The sequence below is a fragment of the Eptatretus burgeri genome, chromosome 2 (assembly GCF_056783735.1).
Source record: "Eptatretus burgeri isolate ZD-2024b chromosome 2, Ebu_testis_v1, whole genome shotgun sequence".
In the NCBI taxonomy this organism is placed as follows: Eukaryota; Metazoa; Chordata; class Myxini; order Myxiniformes; family Myxinidae; genus Eptatretus; species Eptatretus burgeri.
The window spans coordinates 11,555,706-11,564,106 of NC_140962.1; positions in this window are offsets into that span (position 1 = coordinate 11,555,706).

Genomic DNA, 8,401 nt, shown 5'->3' on the forward strand with positions numbered 1-8,401 from the left:
CACCAAAACCAACAACTGGACTGTGCGGTCCCCATTCAGTGCGTATTAGAAAGCTTGCCCCACGGTCACCATGACGGGCAACCGAGCAACCATGACGGGCAACCGAGCTCGGAAAACACAGATGTGCCGATGCGTTTTCATGCGAAAACTCTGGAAAAGCCTTTGCTCCAATCCGCGAGTTACCCTCGCCAGAGGAGCGGGTATTGCATTTGGGTCTGTTTTGTTTGTCTGTTTGTTTGTTACTACCAAAATCGAAGATTTTTCAAGGATATTGGTCAGTCCATTTTGTTATTCTGTCTGTCTGTCTGTCTGTCTGTCTGTCTGTCTATTTGTCGCCTACGGATCACAACTTAAAACCGATCTTCACAAAACTTCACCACATGGAAGAATTTCGTATAAGCAAGAAGCCTATTGTTTTTGAGGTCAAAAGGTCAACATAGGCCAAAGGTCAACAACTTTGGTGAGACTTCTAAAATCCTCAATTTTCATCCGTTTGACTTAAATTTCTCGAGCATTTGTATTTCCCATCACTGAATTCAACGAGCCATTTATGTTTGAGGTCAACATGGACCAAAAGGTCAACAACTAAGGCGGTATTTCTTAAATCCTCAATTTTCATCCGATTGACTTAAAATTTGAAGAGGAGTTGCACATTTGGTCATTTAATTCAACCACTAATTATTTTTGAGGTCAAATTTGTTTGATGGATTTTGCAAGTGTCGTGGTCTGCATGACGTCTTGTTATTCTGTCTGTCTGTTTGTTTATCACCTGCAGGTCACAATTTAAAACCGATCTTCACAAAATTTCACCGCATGGTAGAGTTTGTCAGAAGGAAGAAGGCTATTGTTTTTAAGCTCAAAAGGTCAACATAGGCCAAAGGTCAACAACTAAGGTGGTATTGTTACGAATCTGGAAGCCATTTGCACACAAACAGACAGCAGTCCCTAAGCTTAGTTATTTCGATAAGTATGTGTTTATAGTTAGGGTCCCTTCCTTCTGTCTAATGGTTTAATTTCATGTGTGCGCTGCGGGTTTCTTTTATAGTCAGGTTTTTCTTATATCTTTAAATCTTCCTTCCCTTCTCCGCACCATCGACTCCATTGCCCACGTGTTTTTGGCTGAAGGCGTGGGCGGAGCCTCCATCGCATCAGATCGAGGCTCCGCTCCAAGGAAGGGCATGGAGCGTTTCCTCCAGCCAAAGGGCGAGCAGGGCTGAGGCGTTCCGACCAATGAGGGGAGGCCACTGATCGCCTTACAACCCCTCGTCCAATCAGGAGGCGAGTGGGAGGAGAAGAAATCCCTCGGACCTGGCAAGAAGAGGAGAGTGGTTGTCAGGATCAGTGTACGGAGTCATCTTGGCGATTGGCTTGGTCTTGGTCGTGGTGGCTTTTCGTCTGCAGTCGTGGTGGCTTTTCATCCGCGGTCCTTCGCGGTGGCTCATCGTGGTGGTGGAGGCTGAGCAGCCAGGGTCGTGGCCCGTGGATTTCGGAACGTGGGTTCGAGTCCCACCGTGGTGGTTGAAGTACGGTGTGACCGCACGAGGCGGAGAGGTACCCAACAAGGCCCTCGTCCCCAGCTTGCCTTTCCCTCTTGGGTGAAGGGACCAAATACAGGTACCACGGGGTCCATTTCGTGTGTGTGTGTGTGTGTGTGTGTGTGTGTGTGTGTGTGTGTGTGTGTGTGTGTCCGTGGGCCCGTCTGTAAGTAGAAATTGTTAAGTGCTCTTGTTCATTGTACATTGCATTTCTTTTATTCGGTTTTAACTCTGCTCTTTGTGTGCTCCCCTGCCCCCCGTGATAAATAAACCTCCAATTGTTCAATGTGCCTGCTTGTTGTCTGACAATTTCTTTCATTGGCCCAGCATGGTGTGTATTGAGAATTAGTGAGGCCATCAGTGCTGTAAGTTGTCAATGGACCGGCGCGGCTTTGGTAACTCCCGCTCGGTTACGCCGGATCCGAATCGGTAACAGCGACTCGGTTCGGACAAAGTCGGCTGAGGGTGTGGCTTCCCTGGTAGCTAGACGGCGTGGGTACTTCGGTATATTGAAATTAGGCAATTAACCCTACCCCACGCCGTCAAAATATTGGCGACCACGGTCCTTTAAGTGACCCGTCGACTCCGGACATGTCAAACCACATTGAGTCTGGATATCTTAACGCAAAACTGCTACTCTCAGACATTGCTGGAGGCACCTGATGTAGCACGTCCTCGCAGGTTAGCATGTCACAGCAGACCATCTTTCTGACATTTCTTCAAGAAGGAGAGTGGTTGTCAGGACCAGTGTACGGAGTCATCTTGGTGATTGGCTTGATCTTGGTCGTGGTGGCTTTTCGTCTGCAGTCGTGGTGGCTTTTTGTCCGCGGTCCTTCGTCAGGTCATGAAGGACAGTTGAGGAAAATACTTCTTCATAACTTGAGGTGATCAGAACAATATAAAATAGTCAGGTAAGAGATCATCGAAATCGCTGTTGATAATGTCGCCAATCATAGTAGTGATCAGACGTTCAAGTTGTTATAAACAACTTATTGTTCTCAAATGAATAACTCACCAAATTTTCTCCACAGTCTCGCCTTTCTTCTCAACCGTCACATAAAGCGGAGCAACTAATTTGCTCCACAAAGAATCTGCAAAATCAACATGATGCTTTGGCAAAAAACTCAATATGTGTTTCACCCCCATGATGTTGTTGTTCAAGTCCACTGAAAAGAGGAGCCAATAGAGTATGTGAGACAAAATGTCAGGGAATACAAAAGACTACACCAGAGAACACCAGCTCTGGAAGTATATGCTATGCTGCTCAAGGCACTGCAACTGTCATGGACGCATTTCAAATAATCATTTCACATTTATACATGATCAACTTCGAGTAATAATCGTCTCTCTTTTCCTTTGGATCTCCTGACTTTGGTTAGAAATCGAGTGGAGTTCTTGTAACAGTCTCGATGATACTTTGCATCTGCAGCAACACAGTCAACATCACCGATACACCGTAAGATTTTCTTGTCCTTCTTCATTTTGGCAGCACGTTGAAGCAATCCTTGAGGAAAGACATGCAAGAATTAAGACATACAGCAATAGATATCTTTCAGGAGCTTATCTGATGAGGACAGGTTTGTTAATCGATACTCACAGCCTCCATTACAGAAGACTAAGATAAATAAAGAAATTCATCTTTTTTAATTAATACGGTATTGCCCTCCTTACATATGTACATATGTAATAAATGATTCCTTCGGTCTTCTGATCATGTGATGCTTAGAGAATGGAAGCCATTTGCAATGATCAATTTTCTATTCAGGAACCTGGAGGAATAGGACAGGTTCACAACCTTCCTTGTAAAGACTGACAAAAAGTCATCCTGAGCAAAGAAATCCAACGATGAAAATTATTATTAAAAAGTATAAATTATGGGGAATGCATGAAGAGAATAAGAAACATTGAAAACGATAGATGGGAGAGTAGATCGGAGGCAGCCTCATTCGTCATCGTCATCGTCATCGTCATCATCATCACTGCCATCGAGTACCATGCCCTATGCAGAGCATTGCTGCTTCTGAAGCAGTTACTAGGTAGGCTACAATCATGGTTGGGTAGCCACTCCGACACAAGAAGTCATGATGTTGGGGTGGTGACCAGGAATTTCGATTTTTTTCAGGGTGCCGGCAATAGTTCACCTACTTTTCGTGAAGGACACCGTGGGATCTTTAAAGAGCAGGTTTTGGGTCGCTGATGACTTCGCGAGATTCGAAGGTTGTAAGCACATTAATAATCGTTGGGCAATTATTTTCTTACATTTCAAACTCAAAATATGCTAAAATTAACTTTTAAGTCAAAACTTTTGTCAGTGATTGAAAAACAGTCCGGAAGTTACCGAAGATGCTATGACGTCACGTTCTCCGAAGACTTCGTGAACATTCGGAAACAGCCTGTGAACAATGGCGAGATGCGAATCAGAGATTGATTTCAGCGGCGATTAAATTGAGTGTTTTCATTCTGATATTGCCGAGGACGAGTCGGAGGATGATGGGATTTTATACTATGGAGTTTCTGGCCTTGAGCCATATAAATTTGAGCCACTTGCAAGTGCAAGAAAACGGCCTATTTCGTGTACAAGTGGCAGGACTGACTGCCAGCTCAGGGAGGACGGAAACCTCCCGTGGAGCAGAAGGGCGAAAGCTCGCTTGATCTTGATATTCAGTACGAATACAGACCATGAAAGCGTGGCCTTGCGATCCTTTTGACTTTTGGGGTTTTAAGCAAGAGGTGTCAGAAAAGTTACCACAGGGATAACTGGCTTGTGGCGGCCAAGCGTCAATAGCGACGTCGCTTTTTGATCCTTCGATGTCAGCTCTTCCTATCATTGTGAAGCAGAATTCGCCAAGTGTTGGATTGTTCACCCACTAACAGGGAACGTGAGCTCGCAAGAATAAGGTAAGTTTGGTGCAATTTGAGCTTTTATTCATCGAGTTATGAATGTTTCAAGTTGAGGGCGCCTGGCACGTATGGCCGCGGGCGCCTTGGCTAGATCTAGGCCGCGGCACTTTTTCCACAAAGATGAGGTTAAAAAATCATTTTTCATCCCAATAAAGGTTATCATCACATGCCTGACTTGTTAAGCTGTCGGATTATGTAAAGATTGTTCGTGGATGGCTGAATATTACGGTTTTATGACTTTGACAAAATAATTTTAAATAATGCCGTGAATTCCTGTGGTGAATTGAGATTTTTGCTTCGATCGACGTTGCGGGTTCGTTTTAAAGTCAATTCAAATTCTGTTTTCGGTTTTTGCAGTCCTTTAGGATGCTTAACACTCGGTAGTTGTGAAGTTTGTAAAATTCCAATATTTTATAAGGTTTATGTTCGATGGCGCGCAGGGCCTTCGGCACCTTGACTAGATGTTAGGCCGCAGCGCTTTTTCCACAAATATATTGTTTAAACGTTTAAAAGGCAGGGAAAATTCGCCCGTTTTGTTTGTACAAATCTTATCCACTGCCGGCGAATGTTTGATTCCTTCGGGAATCGGTGGGAACGATTACCCTTTTTCCAGCCATATTCGCAAAACATGAGGGCACACGTACGAGGCATGATGTACAAATATCCAAATAACTTTGTTCTACAATAATTCAAAATAAAAAAGGATAATATAGACAGTTGCAAGCTCAAAAAAGCGAAAGAACGGCCCGCTCAACTGGACACTTCTTCAATGAGCGAGTGAGCTTCCGCTTTGTTTTGGAGAACGTGACGTCACCATCCATATATGGGCACGCGGCTGTTTTTTTTCCAACAGCCTCGAGAAATAACAACTTTGGAGTTAAATTTCACTAATTTTCCCAATAGTTAGGCTGTTAGGGTTAGGGTTGGCTAACCCTAACAGCTAACCCTAACCACAACAGTTTGCATCGAACTATTTAATGCACATATAATTTTCTTCTTCTTCTTTCGGCTGCTCCCGTTAGGGGTCGCCACAGCGGATCATCCGTATGATCCGCATAGTGCACATATAAGTGCACATATTTAATGCACATATAATCATATTGATAAATTTTCAGAACATGTTTAGTGACCCGCAACCTGCTCTTTAACACATCAACTAATGCCGGCAGATGAGACGTCCAGTTTAACGTCCATTCCGAGGGATGGCACGCACACGTTGATGAATCACCACCCTTCCTGTGAAACACCTGCATGACAGTTTATAGCTGGCTGGGTCGAGATTTAAACTCAGGCTGGACAACTTAGAGGTGAGTGTGTGTACTTCCAGCCCGTCTTGTTTTTTTTTTTTTGTATTAAAAGTCAAGGGTGTTTGTGTGTGTGTGTACGTACGCCTTCGTAAGGAGAAAGATATCAATTGTGTTGTCTTCTAAATCACTGTTCCTGCATTTTCAGTGGTTGTTTGATTCTTGACATTCATTCAAAAACCATTCAAATAGTCGCACATTAAGTAAATGTGACAACAGCATTTTTGGAATTTCGGGATCAACTGAATATTTTTCTTTGAATGACTTATGCTGAAAAGCAAAAGTGCTTTTACAGTTAAATAAAACAACAGAAACCACCATGTGCATGGGAATTGAAACAGCAGGACAAGCCTGTTCATCTAAATAATTAATATCAAATCCTAAGCTTGGTAATTATAGTGTGCAGTATACACTTCACAAAGAAGAACTTCCTCTTCTCCTTCCCATCTCACCCCCACAAGCTCATACAACAAAAAAAAAATACACAACATTTTGATGAACAAAGCCAATCATCAAATTTTAGTTACAGTGACATGATACACTTTTGTTCAACAAGATAGTGCAGAGTGTAGTTTCTTAACACAAAGCCCTGTAAGATGTAGCATCAAGCATACAAAGCACCAATCTGACAATTTATCATCGGGCAGGAAATTTATCATATTTATTATCAGCCCAGACCAGACAAGGTGGACTGCATGATATTCATCAGTCCAGTACTGAACAGTGAACACTGCATTATTATCAACACACGGACATTTTCTAATCGAGTAGCGCCCCATGGCGGATATGTATTGCATTCTCAATACTAATTTCGTTTTGTTCTGTACAAGTTGTTCCATCAATGATTTGAACAAAAGGGGGTTTTCAGAGTTATCCCAAAATTCCATGCGTGCCACCATGTTGGTTGTATTCACTTACCTGGCAACGATAGCTTCAGGTGCTCTACAATCTTGCACGTTTATCTCGTTTTTCTGATTTATTGCAATTGAAGTTATGCTAATTATTTGGCCATGTTAGGAATTGTTTATCTTTTCTCACTTGTTTAGCTTGCCTACCAATATGGTGCCCATGGCACTGCATCATCTGTGGTCCACTGAAACCCCTCTTACACAAACCACCACAAATCTTGTTGGGCTTCACTAATGGGGCTTATGATATCTATTGCTGTATGAAATGATAAGAAAGTGGGGTCAGAGATCCAGGTATCAAGACAGCTTTTTATGCTGCAGGCAGAATCAAATGACTGGGATATGTCCAGGGAGATGGTCTTGACCTCTTGTTTGGGATTTGTGGCCTCTGACCATAACTGAGGGAAAAGCAGTAGCATCTCCATAGTTGATAAAGGGAATGGAATTTAAACTGGTGGTCAGAAATTAGGCTATTTTTAAGAGAGAAAGACAACATTGGCAGCGGTGATGGGTTCCATGACTGCTTGAAATTGGAAGGAAGCTGAGAGGACATGTTTTTACAGACTTTAGTCATGCGAATCAGAGTGATTTTAGTGGCATTCCTAGAAGATGGGACGCCAGCGGAGGATGACAACTTGAAGAGAGTAGACAATGGAGGAGTAAGAGCAGCAGAGTAGGATTTTATAACATGAGCATTGATACTGATACTGATACTGATAGAACATGAGCACTGGTAAGATTCTGGGCCCTTCGCCAATTGAAAATTGAGGATAGACAGAACTTTATATACCATCTCGGGTGTGAAGAGACTCAAGAAGGGAGTGGGTATGAGGACCCCCCACTTTACCTCCTCAGCCAGAGAGGGATCGATTGGGCTCACTACATTTGGAGGCATACTCTGCAGTTGAGACATTTTGCCTTGTCTCGAGCAGAGTCTGAGTTGAGGCTGTTTCATATGAGTGTAAATATGGAGGGGGAGCACACACCAGAAACAGACTTAATAAGGGGCCACCAGAACTTTGAGAAATGATCCTAGTAATGGAGAGCTCATCCTTGAGATTTGCAAAATGTTTTCTGGCTTATCTCAGGATGGACACAGACTTATTGAAAACCTCACAGACTGATATCCAGCAAAGTTGCCTTCAATCAGGTTAATCTTCCAGCTTGTGAAAGTAAATGACTTTACCACAACTGCCTCACTGCAGGATAGAGTGTACAACGGCCGAGAGGATTACAGGATAGCTGCAAGTTGGATAAACTGCATGAGATGAGTAGGATTTTTGTGGAAGTATCCTCAGGTCGAACAAATGTCCGATGCTGTTGAGATGGCAGCCCAATCCTTTTCTGAGAGGACAGATTGCAATCACTGCCAGTTGGCCAAAACATACAGCCATAGTATATTGTTGCGGTTCTAGGACTCAAGGCTTGCCAAGAGGGGAAGCACTCGGGTCCTTCACGAATGCCCGGTCCTGAGGCTGCCGGGCACAGATAACTCTGCACGCTGACGGGTTGCGAAGCAAACCACAAACGCCGATTGGTACTGACAATCCTGGCAAGGTTACACTACTCCGCATGATACCTTATCTGTGGATTGCCGTACCAAAGGGGGTGGGGGTGGGGGGGTACTTACGTGGAACTTATCATATCAGGTGCAGCCGAGCGGCGATGCCAAGTACGCACCAGATAATAGGAGCCAATTAATGGGGTAGAACTTCCCGGCTAAACTAACATGCGGACTACAGTGGACCGATGG